The 18,406-nt window shown below is 40.5% G+C and overlaps 1 long non-coding RNA gene across 1 annotated transcript; it reads right to left on the minus strand.

The window, feature by feature from the left end:
• Positions 1-16,192: 16,192 nt before the first annotated feature.
• Positions 16,193-16,817, minus strand: LOC124335967. The gene is made up of 2 exons (XR_006916972.1): positions 16,446-16,817; positions 16,193-16,380 (listed from the first exon to the last, which is right to left on the minus strand). It is a non-coding gene; the product is annotated as an uncharacterized LOC124335967 (long non-coding RNA).
• Positions 16,818-18,406: the final 1,589 nt, after the last annotated feature.

An 18,406-nucleotide genomic window follows, 5' to 3' on the forward strand; every position in this document is an offset into this window, starting at 1 on the left:
AGTGAAATCACGATCATCCTAGATCAAAAGAAGGGGAATATTGAGGTCTATTTCCACGTATTTTTTTTTTAAATTAGATTTCAATCGAATTAATTGATTATTTATAGGTTTTATCAGTCAGTTCTCCTTTGAAAATTAGTCTCCTGGCCAAAGCAGTGAAGAAGATGAAGCAAATTCAACTCCAGAAAAGAAAACTAAATGAAAATGTTTTTTTTGCACCTATAAATTTCTTAGCTATCGTAAATTTATAATTTTAGAATCATTCAAGGAAAGCATTAAATACAACTTGTGTGTATTAATCTAAAACAAATTTGAATAAAGATTGACATAGAAAACAGTAGTACTGCATCTCATGTAACTTAGTAGATTGCTTCAACATCAATAAGCGAAAATCAAAGGGGGCAAATCCTGTATGGGCGAATAAATGTAGAAAACTGAACAAGTTTAATTTTAGTTGCCCACCCACCAAATGTTGCGGTCGACGAAATAAATGGTGAAAATATACTCGTTAAACTCGTTCTGTATTGAGCACACGCTCCGACAACGCCGTACTCGAGCGCTAAACATACACTGAACATTCAACTAGGGGCCATTCGTCTCTTCCACCAGAAAGAGGGGATGGGGGAAGACGGGAGGGACAGGGTGGCAGCATTGCCAAACCGTTTCACAACATTCGGCCCTTCCTGACAAAACAAGATCTCCTGATCTTAACAGATGGTCTACATTTTGGGACAGGTAATCACGACAAACTGCACATGAGGAGAACCAATTAAAGGGGGGGGGGAAGCGACACACATGAACTGAATTATTGAACATCACATAACAATTAGACGGAAACGGATGATCAGGAAGGTTTGACAATAAGAAAAAGGAAACATGAAACGAACAAGTTGATAGGAGTATTAGTACCACGAGTAAATTAAATTATGGTCGCTGGTGTTTTCGGTCGTACAGCTCTTCCGGCCCATGATACCAAACTAACGGGTAATTGTTTTGTTTGGACTGTTGACTTCCGGATGGTTCGAATTGTTGACTTTTTGTGCCATCTTCTTCGGGTAGCCGTACATTGAAGCGACGCCAAATTCTTCTTCTTCTATACGCGGGGAGGTTTTCCACTTTGTGACGGGTTTTCGAGACTTGTTTCAACACTTGGTACGGTTCTATGAATTTCTTTGTCCATCCATTAAAACGTGGCTTTCAGGAAGCCAGGAATACATCACCCGGTTCGTAGATAGGATTCGACTTGTTGCGGTGATGGCCATAGATGACCTTACTCTTTCGTTGTTTTGTTTCTATTAGACGACGGGCAACTTTTCCACCGTGACTTTCAACAAACTGGACACTTGACACGAGAATTCGTTTCACCCTTTTAACTGAATACGCGTTTTATGCTCTCTTTTCGGAGCAATCACTTCGTCTTCTACCATAGCATCCATTAAAAGCAACTGATCGGTGGCTTTTTCAAATGAGTGGTTGGTTTCTACAGAGACGATTTCTGCTTTTTCCTCACCATCATCGACGAATTCTTGTTCGTTATATCCTTTGAAGCATCATCACCAACTACTTCCTCTTTTTCTCGATTTACACTCGGCGAACATATTTTTTCTTTGTAATTCTTCGAAACGTTCACTACCGGCTTCTCATCTTTGACGTAGATGACGGCTCCTGCTTTTCCAATCCAATCCATCCCCAATACAACTGGGTAAGCCGCGTTTTCCATCACAAGCACTTGTTTTAGATTTATTGTTTCGCCACTGTATCTTACGATCAAATTAGTTTCTCCTACCACAGCTAGAATGTTACCATCTAATGATCTCCAGTTTTTTACAGGGGACTGAATATTGAAAGATGACCGCTCTCGAACCAAATTAGCACAAATGACACTTTTTACAAAAACGAAATGATATGGCGATTCGACGAAATGATTGGACGAATGAAATAAATGAAACGGTCGACGAGCCCAATAAATATCCGACCGAAATGTTCAGTGAACAAACGACCAGGAGAATAAGGACCACAACGATGCTTCCAGAACAAGAAATGACGACGAAACAAAATGGCGGCTCACGCCCACGCGCTGAGATGACTCAATCTTCAACACACTTCTCTTTTTTTTCTTTCGTTCGTTCGTTAACGTTCTTTCAGGAAGACAATACAAAGTGTACGATCACTTAAGACAAATGTTCAACACGAAATCAAAACCAGTCGAGACGTTCCGTTCTCGCACACCCAAAATGGCGTCTCCACCCGAGTTCTCTTACGTTTGACGACATTTACCCAACGTTACGATTTTTCTACGAATTTCTCGTAAAATCGACAAGAAACTGATTTTTCACCTTAGAAAGATCTCGCCGCTGCCACAAAATGTTGCGATCGCAATGATTGATCAAATTAGATTGATTACAGACAGAAGTCAAATTGTAAATCAAGAGGAAATGAGAAATTACATAATATGGAATTTATAAAACAATTTTACCTTGTGAGAAATCATCCAAAGTTCAAACAAAGTTCAAAGATACCAGGTAGTAGATCCAATAAGACTTATAAGACACTATACTTCGGTCAGGCCTGTTTTACGGTGCTCATTGCACAGTGCAATTTGCACTCCGGATCCAGGTAGCGCCACCGTAACTCAAGGGGGGACACTTTGTGTTGTTGAAAATGAACAAAGTAAACAACAAATGCGTTGAGTTTTTCAAAAATATTGATTCTATGAAAAAGTTCATGAATTCATCATTCATAATGATACAAAAATCCTATAAATATCCATAACTAATATACCATAGCTTACTTTAATTAAACGCTAGTTTTGTAGAATGAAAAAAAATGAGATTGATTTTCGCTTAACTAAATTGAGATGCATATTTTAAATAAGGGAGTTAGGCTGCATGAAGGTTATTAAGGAATACAAAGAAAGGAATTAGCATTATTCACAATAAACTGATGTGACGTATTTAAAAGAAAATCCGTAAAATTTAAATTTTTTTCGTAATGTTTACGGTTTTAGAGACTGAATCCACAGAGAATCGGCCCGAGGGAAGAAAAGGAGAAAGAGAAAGTATTAAAAAATTGAGACCCATATACTTACCAAGTACCCATATCACCAAAAGTACATTTTTAATTATCTATGATATGTTTATTCATGTGATGACGTTATGTTCTTCCACAGGGAAGCACATTGTGGGAAAGCAAAGCCTTGCAGCAGCTGCCACTTGTATCCCTCAAAAGAAAGCCATGATTTCTTTGCTGGTGGTTTAATACGTCTTTGACTATGAATGGTGCAAAGATGTCTTGGCAGTGTTTCTATTCATTGAATCTGAACTATTGGAGAGAACAATTAGCCAATCCAAATCTTCTTATGCAGTTAACATTTTCAAGAATCTGCCTCACTCTACACCTAAGTTGAATATCTCTTTAAAAAAACTTAAGCACTGTAGGTAACGTAACCTTCAGTGTTTTTTACTACTTTCAACTTCATTTCAAACTTGTTTCGCTAATATGCGTATAGCACAATTGGCTGCCACCAAATCAAAAGCGAAGAAATGAAAGGATTATAGCTTTTATGCTTCTAGAAAGGAAGAAGATCCGAATAATCTGCATCACAACAACGACACTTTAGCGTTCCCGGCGTATTCGTCTTCTTCAAATTCTTTAACTTTATTTGTAGCTGATTCCGGAGCTACTGATCACACGAATGATCAGTTGCATATCTTCAACGTCTTTACAGCCGTTACTCCTGGAGATTGGAAAATAAAGGGAATTGGAACTAATTCAGCATTGCAAGTTCACGGCTACGGCACAGTTAAAATCCGCAGTAAAGTCAATGGCATCTGGTATGATGGTATTTTGGAAAAAGTCCTGTTTGCACCTAACTTGGGAATCACCCTTTTTTTCAATCGGGACGGCAGCTGATCTTGGCTGTGTTGTGACTTTTGATAAAAACCAGATCCGAATTTGTCAGAATAATACTCTAGTAGCTGTTGGAACGCGCTCAAGTCAAAGCGATTTGTACTATTTAAATATTGAGGTTGTACCAATCACGGAAAATGCATCTTTGTCTCATCTGTTCCTCTCATAACTTGGCATCTATGTTTGAGGCATTTCAGCACAAACATTATCAAGTCAATGGAGTCAAAAATTCTGTGTCATTGTTTTACAATTGTACAACTCTTATACTACTGTAACGATTTGTTTTTTCCTCTATTTTAGAAGAAGTTTTATTTAATTTCTGGCTGAGGATTCTTCATCAATTCTAGAAGAAGTTTTATTTAATTTCTGGCTGAGGATTCCTCATCAATTCTGGAAGAAGTTTTATTTAATTTCTGATTGAGAATTCCTCATCAATTCTCACATTTAAATCTCATGCTGTTTTATCACTCTGTTACGCTTTTAGCGTTTTTCCTTTCTAAACCTAGAAGAAGTATTTAACTTCCAATTCAATACCGAATTATCTCAAATCGCATTCCTTGTTTAAGGGAGGGTGTTGAAATAAACGTGGAATCAACGTTTGAATCAACGTTTACTGAACATCGGTATTTCCAAGTACTTTGGATCATTTGCCTATCGTCTGTTTTTCTACCTCTTCCTTGTGGAAGAGAAGTATTTGTCTCAGTTCTCCTATAGAAAACTACCTTCTGATTCAGAAGGTTACCAAGTCTACAACTTGAAGTCAATAAAATTTTACTTAAACGTACAACAGTGTTTTGTTGTCTCTCCGTTTCTTTCATAATTCAACAAAAATTACCTTGCTTTTTCTATTTCAATTTATTTTTGTAATTCCAGAATGCATGGTCGTGTAAAGAAATCTACGGTTGCAGTTCAACATCGAATTCATCATCGGTCTAAGTTCTTAAATGGTTGAGATAAACAATGAAATACCTCGTACGCATCATGTGGCAAATTGTCGGTGAACATCTGAAAAAATGACAAAATTAGAAGATTTTGTGTTATTTTACTGTTTGAAAGTAGTGAGGGACAATCTACTTTATACAGAAGGAGCACGAGGGCCGGTCGAATTCAGCAATGGACCACCACTAATCATGTCTAGCCATCATATCAAGACAATAACTTCTTCAACCCAGGATGATTTTGAATTTCTCCATATCAGGACCCCTGCGTACAAAATCACGGCAGAAATAGAAATAGTCACTGCTGTCGATATCCGGCTGGCCCAACTCAGGGACTAATGGACAAGTCTCTTCTCTTTTCATTAGTGAAGCTACATCATCCCAAACTCATAGTGATTCCAAGTCAATACAACTGAAATCCTTCCTTCGAAATTTTTGACAATAATTTAGCCACTTATGGGTCATCATTATTTTCAATACAATACCAAAACGCATTTCTTGGTGGAAGTTATTTTCTAAATTAAAAAGTATTTGTCAGACCCCCACCATAACTTTTCCCAATTATTCGCGTCCAGAATCAGGATTCCACTCATGATCTGAAATTTTGGGACGATACTGCAAAAATTTGGATAATTACATGATAACCAAGTCTCAATAACACTCCTATTTAAGTAAATAGAGTAGTCGTAATTAAAAAAGAAAACCTTGATAGTTGGGGATTGGTAAGAAAATAATTGAAGATATCCACAAGGAGTACAAAGTTGTTGACAAATAGCGTGGGGCAACAACCGACAATGTTTCAAAATTTGCAAAGGCATTTTGGGAGAGTGGTGAGGCACCTAATGTGCCAAAATATGAATATGATGCCTCAACAATCTGAAGGATTGTTCATTGTATATGGACTGTTCATATAACACATATTCCAAGAATTGAGAAATTCAACACTAGTGAAACTTCAGCTTTTACTGAATAAACACACATACATTTCTTTGAATTCGAACCACATAATGCAACGCACTGGAGATCTGTTCATTTTAAAAAAACGAATCCAGATGGGACTCCGAGTACTGCGCTATGCGTTGCATGGTCTGACTATTGAAATGGAAGAATAAAGGCATTATAAATCTTTTTGATAAGCTACGTCTAATTCCTTTCACCCCTAACGAGCAATGATTTCCGAAGGAACATACAAGAAAAAAGCGATATATTGCTGATGCGTTAGACGTGTTGCAAGGCGAAAAGAATGGCTCGGGTTATAGAATGGCATTTGGCTATGCCCACCAATCCTCTTTAAAGCTTCGATTCTTGGATAATGACGATGTGTTCGTCGCGCACTCAAAGTCGAATTGTCCGTTTTCGGGGACTAAAAAACCAGTACGAATTGCGTGTTATAACTAACAGTTAAAGACTTTTATATATTTCTTACGCAAATGTTATTCAGTTACATTTGCAATTTTTTAATAATTCAGATGAAATTACAAATATCACAACTAGCTGTAATTGACATAGATGTTAACGATCGTTAGTTTGAATCTTTTCTCAAAAACTGCAGATAATAATCTAGAAAAAAAGGCAGCATTCAAAATTGAGGAAATGACTCACTCACTGTTAAAATACCCATGTATTACCAAATAACTTTTAACAAGTAATCCGCCACTCAACCGCACTGAATCCGTAGACCCCCCCCCCCCTTTTTTTCTTGTTCCACTTTGGGATCTAAAATTAAAAAAAAAATACAGCCTATCCAGTTTTGGACTCCGGATTTGCCTGATTTTCCAAATTCAAATATTCCCTGCCATTCGGGAGATATTTCACTTTAAAGACTTCTTCTGTGAAACACAAAAGTGTTCTTAAGTGTTTCTTATCAAGAAGGGTATCACTGTCTCAGTCACTTGTGTCAGGTAACAAAAAACCAATTTCAGCACTTTAAACATTTGGTAAATGAACATTGTAAACGACAAAATTTCTAGTTAGCCACACAAACAATAACCATGTCATTGAAACTGTTAAGTCAGCCCGATTTACGATCAGAATATTCCTGTTGGGGAAGCATATACCGTGATACACACCAACAGTCCATCTGAACACGCAGTGATGAATCAGTCACTCAAAGTATGTATTTCAAATCCCTCAGTTGTAGCATGTTTATACAGTTTTGTTATTATCTATCAGAACGAATGAAGGTACCATTGAAGGAGTACTTTTCTAGTATCTATCAAAGAATCTATGAGAATTCAAACCCAACAAAATCTAGAGGTAGTCCCATTCGTTGTAAATGATTACAGCTGATGTTTTACTTGGCACAACTTTTCCCATTCAAGATTGCAGACGAAGAAATATGTTATATATAGTCATGCTTGAAAGTTTCTGGACCAGAAAAATTGCTCTATATGTTTGTATTTTAAATCGACGGAAGGTATTCCGAAAAGCACAACTTTCCCCCTTTTTATATTTCTTTTGCGCTTATTCTTCATTTCTTCTTCCCGTCCTTTCTCTCTTTCAACTTTCCCACCACAATCAACAAAAATTAGAGGTATAGTGTGCTTCCTAAGCTATACCTTCCGCCAAGTTTAGTTAATATTACATAGAGAAATTTGCTTGCTCCAGAAATTTTCAAGCATGACTGTACATTCCAAGTAGGTGATGAAGTAATAAGCCAAAAAATACTTTTAGATAAAAAAATAGATAAATTAGCCAAACTTGATGGCAGTTTAGTTTTTTTTAGAACGTATCGTCAAGTTCGCACAGATAAATGGACGTAAATGAACTGAAACGCAAATTTAAAAAATTTCTGTCCAATTTCGAGAACTTGTGATTTAATAAAATATGCATTGAAAACACTGCAACTAGTGATCTAGGTTCAATGTTGCTGGAATTCGATAGATCAAGTATTCAATTTTTCTAAATTTAACTTGTTCAGGTGTTTAATTCGGGTAATGTTAACCTTCTCATTTGATTTTCAGTGCAAGAAAAAGAGGGAGTGCATGGATTACCACTGAAAGAAAGTGGGGTTTGAAAGATTGACATATGGGAATGTAGAAAAGATAATAACTACCGTAAGCCAAATAACGGACTTCATTTCACAAATCCTTGTCATCAAGGTGTCGTTTGGAACGTGAACATGGATGATTTGATATGTGAAATTTGCCATACTACTGGAATCCCATTGAAATCAATTTAAAAAAGATGGAGCTTACCAAAATTTATGCCACGCTGTTGACAACTTGTCTAATTTTTTTTCCTGGTTCTCATTTCAAGATCTTCTAGTAGTTCGCAAATACACAAGGCGTTTTCGATGTACCACGAAACACAGTTATTTCCAACAAAATTTAATTTTTAAATATAATTTTGTTTATGGATAATTCTCTATCAATTTCATTTTTCCCCATGAAAAATATTGGCCTTTCTGAAAACAAAGACCAATATGGAATTTATGGATTACAAAATTCAAATTATTCAGGTAATTGGGCATCACGGATCAATTCTTTCTCTGCTGTCCGAACTCTGAGAAACACGTCAGATCAGGGGCAGGAGAATAAGGAATACTGTTGAGAAAGAAAAAAATGTATACTGGGTTGCCAAACCCTAATTGCTTTTTAGCACCCCCTTCTTTCTGTATCGCTCCGTGTTACTGCCTCGCTACTTGGTTGCTTATAGCACTCTCTCAACAGCAGAGTCTGTGACTCCACTGGACTAAACTCTGTGTGAATTCTCTTATATATTTCGTGTCTCATCATTACTCAGGATTTTCCCCATTCATGTAAGTGCCTCATGATTCATGTTCGGTGTGATCAATACATAGAGATAGAAGACAGGTCACAGTTCTATCAGGGTATGAGCCCAGACACGTGTTCTCCAGTACAAATGCAACAACATTCGCCATATGGCATGAAAGATTCGCCCAGGTGAATTACGCAACCATGCAACGAATAATCAAACTCAAGGCGCTCACAGTCCTAAACGTCGTGGGAAGCACCTCACACAAAGAAGACTGCACAGCCTGCATAATCGGCAAAATGTCACGTCTCCCGTTCCCAAAAAGAAGAACCAGAGCTGGACAAGTTGGAGGAATCGTTCACTCAGACCTAGTTGGTCCATTTCAAGTAGCGACTCAAAACGGAAAACTGTAATATGTCATATTCAAAGATGACTACAGTGGATACAAAGTGGCATACTTTATGAAGAATAAATCCGAGACCGAACGAGGTTTTAAAGAATACGTCGAAAAGATGTTTACTGATACTCGACAGTGCCCTCGCATACTTCGCTCAGATAATGGGGGCGAGTAAACAAGTAACTCTTTCCGGAAATGGCTCTCCACCAAAGGTATTCTTCACCAAATATATGCAGCTCATACACCACAACAGAATGGCGTATCTGAACGCGATAATCAAACTACAGTGGAAGGTGCCCGAACTGAGTTACATGCCAAGAATATACCCTCTACCTGTGGGCAGCTACCATCAGCTATACAATTTACACCCTTAAACGGACGCTTCATCATGACACAACAGTAACGCCTTATAAAATTTGGCATGCCAAGAAGCCAGACGTATCTCATCTTCGAGTCTTCGGCACCAAAGCTTTCGCACACGTTCCAGATTCGGAAAGGCGTAAGCTCGAACCAAAACTGAATTCTTACTTAATCTCGACATTACCCTTGGACTTAGGAATGTTTCCCACATATAGGTACATTTTTCGGACGTTAACATAAGTTTCCAAGCGTCGGCCTTCTTTCATTTCAAAACCGTCAAACTGGAAAAAGGAAACTAAATCAGCGTTGCCATCTGAAGGTATAAAAACTGTTTTAAATGTTACCTTCACGATTGCCTAGTCGTCGTCGTCATCGTCGAGGAGTGTCACGACTCAGCAGATGGAGGTCATATGGGAGTAGAGAAAAATCTGGCTCGAATTCGTCAACGATTTTGGTGGAAAGGAATCGCATCGACTGTTAAAAGTTACGTAAAGTCCTGTCATTTCTACCAGACGTTTAAACCCCACGTCGGATTAGCGGTAGGGAAGCTCCGGCCAATTCCGCCACCCCGTGAAATGTTCCAGACATTGGGCATGGATCATCTCGGTCCGTTAAAGACTACTATTCGTGGAAAACAGCATCTCATAGTCTGCATCGACTATCTTTCTAGATGGATGGAAGTGTTGAAATAGCAATTTCCATCTCATGTGGTGAGAAGAGGCTTCGACTTGATACAACCATGTTGCCCTTATTCCTTTACTCGTTCTGTCACATGTAAGTGTTGGAAAGCCTAGCTGGATCTATGTGTCAATTTTGGTATGTTCATTCTCTACACAAATATAGCACAAGTAAGCTGTTAAACTCTTGTATGTATACTTTATTTCAACAGGTTATGGGCCCAGTTATTTGAACGCATACTGCTATTTAAAGTAAACTACATTCGAGTATAAATCTTTGCCTGTTGTTTAGCATGACGTCAAATCCAACCAAGGAAATGAGTCATGTCGCTAAGTTCGACGGCACGAATTTTCAATTTTGGAAGTTTCAGATCACCCTCCTGCTAGAACAGCATGATCTGATTGAAATTGTCACTGGTGTATCCACTGCGCCTATTCCAGACATTGATGCATCAACTCAAGCCGTCAAAAACTCTGCTGCCATCAAAACCTGGAACCAACGAGACAGCACTGCAAGAAACTTCATAGTCTTTACAATGGAATCTCAACAGGCTCGTTCCATGATGACATGTAAATCAGCAAAGGAGATGTGGACACGCCTGACAGATCAATATGAACAAGTGGCTTCAGAGAACAAGCACTTCCTTCGACAGAGATTCTACCAGTACGAGTTCAACAAGGAGCATGATATTGCTGCACACATCACCATGATCGAGTCGATGGCCAATCAATTGAATGATATGGGGGTGAGTGTTGACGAAATTGACATCGTTACTAAGATTATTGTCACCCTACCCCCCAGCTACAAGCACATCGTGTCAGTATGGGACAACATGGACGACAGTAAGAAAACGTTGCAGTCTTTAAGATCACGCCTTTTTAAAGAAGAAGCTCGTAATAAAGGTTGTCAAGAAGAAGATGGTGCCAACGCTGCATTCTTTGCCAAGAAACAAGAAATGTCAAATCAACAGTCTACACAACCTGCTGCTGCCCACATCCCATCACAGCCACCAGCTCAACATTCATCCGGTCGTGGACGAGGATTCAGGAAAAGAAGATGCAACTACTGTGGTGGGACGAACCACTGGGAAAGCACATGTTGGACAAAGAAAGATCACATGGAAAGAGGAGTCCCTAACGGATTCCAGCCACTACAAGCTCAGTTTGCACAGTTCAAGCCTCAAAGACAACCCGATTGGCCTGGAGACTACGCTTTCACAACTCTTCCAGGTGATATTCAATTTGAAGGAAATTTTAGAGACAACTGGTACGTGGACTCTGGCTGCACTATTCATATGTCGGATCAGTTCCATCTATTTTCAAACTATCAAGCGGTTAAGAATGGACGTTGGCCAGTCAAAGGAGTTGGATGTAGTAACAATCTTCTTCAAGCCAAAGGAATGGGAGACATCACAATCCAAACCAATGTCAACGAAGAATGGCATTCAGCTATTTTAAAGAATGTGCTCTTCGTTCCTGATTTAGGCGTCAATCTTTTCTCCGTTCGATCTGCAACAAAAGCAGGCCTGCGTGTCTTGTTCAACAATGACCGGGTTACCATCTCTAAAGGGGAGAAGATTGTGGCGGTCGGCGAAAGTTTCTCTAATCATCTATATCGTCTGAATATACGAAGTGTCAAGAATCATCATTCGAAGGTTGGACAGAAGTCAGATGGTCAACAAACTGCATTCCATGCACTATCCAGACCGGAAGCTCAACCTCTTCACCTGTGGCATCATCGTCTTGGACACACAAGCACAGAAACCATCCGTAAGATGGAGTCAGAGAAGTTGGTGGATGGACTTGTCATCAAACGTAGCGACACATCTGCTGGACCATTCTGTGAAGGTTGTGCCCTAGGTAAACATCATAGGCTGCCTTTTCCAACTGGAGGAAGAAAACGAGCCAACAGGATAGGAGAACTCATTCATTCCGACGTGTGTGGACCAATGTCAAGACCTTCACCTAAAGGAGCCAAGTACTTCGTTATTTTCAAGGACGATTTTAGTGGCTATGTCTTCATTTATTTTATCAAGCTGAAATCTGAGGTGGAAGCACTTTTTAGACAACTAGTCCAACGCATCTTGGTAGAAACTGGCCAGCACGTTGACACTCTTCGCTCAGACAACGGTGGCGAATATTTCAGCAACAAATTTGAAGAATGGTTGAAGGAGAATGGAATCAAGCATGAATCAAGCGCCCCGAAGACCCCAGAACAAAACGGAGTGTCGGAGAGATCCAACCGGACAATAGTTGAACCAGCCAGGAGCATGCTGCATGCCGCAGGGCTTCCAATTGAGCTATGGGCGGAGGCCTCTAACACAGCCGTCTACATAAAAAATCGAGTAGTGTCAAGGAGTCGAGAAGGAAAAACGCCTTACGAGTTATGGAAAGGTATCAAGCCTAATTTTTCTCATCTTCGGGTGTTTGGAGCAGATGCCTATGTTCATGTGCCGAAGGATGAACGGACAAAATTTGATCCCAAGGCAATTAAGTGTATCCATGTTGGGTATTGTGAAACCCAGAAGGCCTTTAGACTATGGGATCCAGCCACTAGAAAAGTGAGGATCAGTAGAGATGTCCTTTTTAACGAAGAAAGATTCTGTTCTATTTCAAGAGAATCCTGTTTCAGCAATCCGCCATTGGTGTACCCAGAAGAATTGGTTCCAGAGAACTCGATAATGAGTCCATCGGAGGATCCGCCTGAGACATTGCCGTCTGAAAATCAATTGCCTTTGAATCCAGATCAATCATCTGAAGCCCAAGAAGCACCGACTGTTACCATCGATCCAGCTGCAACGAATCCAAGGAAAAAGAAGCAAGTTACCATCATCACTCCCAGAGAAGAAAATCCGCTTGGAGCAAGGATCCGAAACAAACCCAGCCGGTGGATAGAAGAATCGCAAACTGAAAAATATGCGGGAATGGCGTTACTGGATGTTGAAGAACCGGAAACGGTAGAAGAAGCTCTCAACTCAGCTGAATCAGAGAAGTGGATGTTAGCCATGGATGAAGAGTATCAGTCGCTTATGAAGAACAACACTTGGACACTCTGCAGGTTACCAGTTGGAAGAACTGCAATCAGGAACAAGTGGGTGTATACAATTAAATCTGGTACCGAAGTTAGATACAAGGCTAGGCTTGTAGCAAAGGGGTTCACGCAAAGACCTGGCATTGATTATGAAGAAACCTATTCTCCAGTGGTGAGACATGACTCTCTGCGTGCCGTACTTGCAATCACAGCTGCTGAAAATCTTGAGATGGTGCAATTGGATGTGAAAACAGCTTTTCTGAACGGGGACCTTCATGAAGAACTTTACATGTTCCAACCAACAGGATTTGAAATCGAAGGACAAGAAGACCTGGTGTGCCGACTGAACAAATCATTGTATGGTTTAAAACAAGCCTCGCGTTCCTGGAACGAGAAATTCAACAATTTTTTGGTGCAGTATGGTTTCTCACAAAGTAAGGCAGACCCGTGTGTTTACACAATCAAGACAGAAACCGAACTAACCATAATGGCCATATGGGTTGATGACGGTATTGTGTGCAGCTCTCTACAATCAAGATTGGAAGATATCGTCCGCTATCTGGAAAATGTGTTTGAGATGACTCATGGTGACGTGGAGTGCTTCGTAGGGATCCAAATAAGAAGAAATCCAGAAAGGAACCTAATTCACATCAGTCAAGAGAAATACATCGAAAAGATCCTCAAGAAATTTCAAATGGAGAACTGCTATCCCAAAACAGTACCGGCGGACCCGCATGCAAGATTGTCCAACAATGCAGAAAGAGACCCAAAGGATTCCTTCCCGTTTAGAGAAGCAGTTGGATCTTTGATGTTTGCGGCTACCTGCACAAGACCTGATATTGCCTTTGCGGTGAATCAAGTTGCGCAGTTCTCAACCAATCCAGCAAAGGCACATTGGGAGGCAGTGAAAAGAATTCTTTCGTATCTTCGAGGCACCATCACTTCTGGAATCTGCTATGGAGGAGTACAGGAGAGAAATATGCTGCTAACGTATTCGGATTCGGACTACGCAGGCGATCTCGTCACTAGGAAATCAACCACTGGCGTTTTCTGTTTCCTTAATGGCGCCCCAGTGTCTTGGTCCAGTCATCGTCAGGACTGCGTATCTCTTTCATCTACTGAAGCAGAGTATGTTGCTGCCAGTGCAGCCACGAAAACAGTCATATGGTTCCGGCAACTACTGGATGACATCGGATGGGAGCAGAAGTCACCTACTACCTTATTGTGTGATAATCAAGGTGCCATCAGCTTGGTGAAAAATTCAGGACATCAAGCGAGAACTAAGCACATAGATGTCAAGTACCACCACATCCGCAATATGGTCAAGGAAGGAGTCATTCATATCCAGTACATTCACACTTCACAACAACTAGCAGATATTTTAACTAAGCCCCTGGATGGACAGCTCTTCAGTCGACTCCGGGAAGAAAGCAACATTGTTGATATTAATCATGTGATGTAAAATTGAGTGGGTGTGTTGAAATAGCAATTTCCATCTCATGTGGTGAGAAGAGGCTTCGACTTGATACAACCATGTTGCCCTTATTCCTTTACTCGTTCTGTCACATGTAAGTGTTGGAAAGCCTAGCTGGATCTATGTGTCAATTTTGGTATGTTCATTCTCTACACAAATATAGCACAAGTAAGCTGTTAAACTCTTGTATGTATACTTTATTTCAACAGGAAGCCCGCCCCGTGGCTAGTACAGGAGTCGACCAAGTATTGCCTTTCCTAGAGGAAGCTCTTCTCCTACATCATGGAACGCCAACTAGAATAATATCCGACGAAGGGCCGTGCTTCACCTCCTTTGCTTTTTCCGCTTTCTGTAAGAAATTGGAAAATTAAACATGTACAGGCTTCGGCAGAGCACCCAGAAACCTCTGGTCGAGAGGATAAATAGTTCATAGCTTCAACACTTGCAGCATTCTTCAACTTTGACCATTCTGACTGGGAAGAAAGAATCGCGAGGGCTTTGTTTTTCATCAATACGCCAAAACAGTCGACAACAGAAATCACCCTATTTGAACTAGTCTTTGGTAGACCTGCAGTTATGTCCATGGAGTCAGCATTTCCTTGGCCACCATCTACACCTCTTACGCACGAAGAACGAGTGGAGATGGTATCACGTTGGAGAAAAATGGCTCGCCGACTGATCATTATCCGCCAGAAAAAGAGTAAGCTAAATCATTTCCGGAAAACTGACCTAAACTTCCAGATCGGAGAACTAGTTCTAATTGCCCGGCGCCTAAAAACCAAAAATACCACGAAAAAATTCATCCCGCGGTTCGTTAGCCCGTACCAAGTCTACCGCAAAGTATCACCTACATGCTATGCAGTCGAAGATTTACCGTGTTTCCGAAGACAACGACTTTGGCGCCGTTTCAATGCACACTTCGGTCAAATCAGGCGATATTCTGTACGACGCGAGACGGAATGGTGCCCGTATAGCGAAGAATATGAGAACTGTGACGAGGAATCCGACGAAATTGGAATCACGCCTAATGAATCCAGGCCCATCGAGAATCAACCGTACGAGCCCAGCATCGAGAATCAACCGTCCGAGCCCAGCATCGAGAATCAACAATTTGTGCCGAAACGCCACACTCCATTTGTCTCTCGAGCAGGAAGAGCGGCTCGACCAATCAATAACGACAATAATTTCATTTATTATTAATACCCGTTGTGCCGATTTGTTATGTTAATTTCAAATTTCGCGCTGTTTATTTCTGGTCGTCCGTCTTAATCTAATGGTCGATAACGTGTTTGATTTCAAAATCCAGTTTATTCATTTGTTCGTTCTATTCATTTTGTTGTTTTTCTCACGCACTCTGCTCCATCAATTGTATTACGATAATCTGTCGCTCGGTTTTATGATTACCCCCTTTTGTTCGGTTCTCGTTGTGTATTTAATTACTGTCTGTGGATTCCGGAATCAAAACAACAAAATCTTATTGTCAGGAAGGGCCGAATGTTGGATAATACCTGGCAACGTCTCTTTCCTTCCCCCCTCCTATTGTCTCGCTCGCCCCTCCCCCTGGTGGGATAAGGAAGAAACTAAGAAATTATGTAAGAAAAGGCAGTACGAGTCTGGACGCGCTCTCGATAGGTCGAACGACTTGGCAACAGCCAAATACATTTCAGTCGTACTCAACGATTCGTTTCGATTTTCGGTTATTTCGCAACATTTGGTTGCGAGCGTACCGTTGTAGCGAGTGCTTCGCTCTTTAAGAATTGAATTAACCCGTATCCAAGGTGAAAATTTAGCTGAATAGCCAAGATTGCCCCGCATGTTTTGAACAATTCCATTGGGTCATCTTTGCAGACATTCTTAGGAATGTTGCAAAACAAGATCTGAAATTTTTTTAGAAAATGTTAGAAAATTGTTATCTCTACAAAATTATGTTGGGCCAACTTACATCACATTTGTTGCGCCTGTTTGGTGGTCTTCCTGAAGAGGGGTCACCACAGGGGTTTTCTCTTTTCTCGGGCTCATCATTTTTCACAGGCTCACCACTAAAGATGTGATGGGCAGTCTCACTGCTGACCATGTAAATATATTTTTATAATTGCTGGCGTAGGGAAAGGCATTATACAACAACGAAAAACTTGAATGGGACATTTTAAGACCAAAAATTTAATAATTACTTACCCCCCAGCGTCATAATATTGAAAAAATTTCCCGCAACTACCACATTTGTCTGTTGGAAAAATACAATCTTCTGGTTCGCAATCTTCAATATGTTGACTGACAGGTTTAGTTTCAGTCATTCTTATCAGAATAACACACGTTCCACTCTTAAATCAACAATCGACCAATCTAAACGTGTCTAAACCAACGAGACGGAACGACTGAAATGCCAAAACCTGAAAATCATATCAATCAATTAAAATCTATGGAGTGATTGTGTTGAAATTTTGTTGAAATCGTGTGCGAGTCCGTGGTGACCGTAGCCGTGTCCGTATCCTTATCCTTATCCGTATTCATATCCGTATCCGTATCCGTATCCCATTTGTGTCCGTGGGCGTGTCCGTGAGGGGCAGGGAGTCGCGCAGAACACACCAGTGCGTCTGTGTGTGTGTGTTATAAGCACACAAGACTTTTTTTTGCAGCGGGAGGCCTTTTGCAAAGAGGATGGAAAAAAAGGCCGTCTACAGAGAAGAAGCGGCGGTCTCCCCTTCTTTTCTATACTTACTATCACATATATCCGTCTCTTTTTTTTACATTGAAAAACATGTGAGCGCCATTTTATATAAAAACGAGATTCGAGTCAAAGTCTTCTTCTTTTTTTTCGCTGTGTGGAGAGTTCAGGGCTCTTTTCTCTCCTTGAAATGAGCTATAGTGATAGCTATAGCGATTAGACATAGTGATTAGACTCTTCTTTTTTTTTCTTACTTTTCCTATTGAGAGGGAACTGGGTTATTAATATAAAAGAAACGAGGAAGACAAAAGCAGAAACGAGAAAGAAACAATGGGGCAGACATGAGAAGAGAAACGAGAGTCATGGCATGAGACTTGGCATGGGAAACGAGGCAGACAATAGAAATAAACCACGCAAGCTTGAGGCTTAGGTGGAAATTGGCGATAGACGTTTTTTCCAGCCATCCATAAATTGGTCCGCTTCGTTCAAAAATTCGAGGACCGTGGGAATTGGCGTTGGAGCCTCTTCCCGTTCCATTAGTGGCTGCTGTACAAAAATTTTTAATTAATACAGTTTTTTTTTAATCAAAATCAATTTTTACCTCAATCGGAGCGGTTTTTGGGTGCGGGATCACAGCCAATTGCCCCGGTAAATCATTTTGCTGTGGCGGCAGTGGCGGCAATTCCACTTCGTCCGCTTGAGGATGTTGTGGGGGATTTTGTGGGGAACGGCGACGACGACAACAACCAGAAAGGCCCATGGAAAAACTCCATCCTTTCTGTAGCCACTTCCAGCAAAACGTTTTTGTATGCCCAACCAAAGCGAGCGCGGCAACAGCCAAAATCCAGTAGAGGAGTTGGCTTGGAGATAAATGGTCCAAAATGGAATTGAATGCCTTTTCAGCGGCACCAAAGAAAATTTTTTCTAATTTTTCGTCAAAGTCCTCCTCTACTTTGGTTCGCTTTAGGACAGAAGATCAGGCAACTCTCTTTAAAACTAAGTTTGAGGAATGCCAAGCTGCGTTAAAGAAGAACACGACCGCAGCAAATCCAACGTTGGCCGAGTCAAACATTGTTTCAAATCTAGCTGTGACTCTCAAAGAAGGTTCTTGGGAATGCCAAGGATGCTTTGCGCGCAATGATGCTACTGTGCTAAAATGCCCTTGCTGTGAAGCCATGAAACCTGGAGAGACTCTACCTACTGTTACTCCTCAACCGGAAGTGACAGGTGCAACAAAT

Source organism: Daphnia pulicaria, chromosome 4 (assembly GCF_021234035.1).
Source record: "Daphnia pulicaria isolate SC F1-1A chromosome 4, SC_F0-13Bv2, whole genome shotgun sequence".
NCBI classification, from domain to species: domain Eukaryota; kingdom Metazoa; phylum Arthropoda; class Branchiopoda; order Diplostraca; family Daphniidae; genus Daphnia; species Daphnia pulicaria.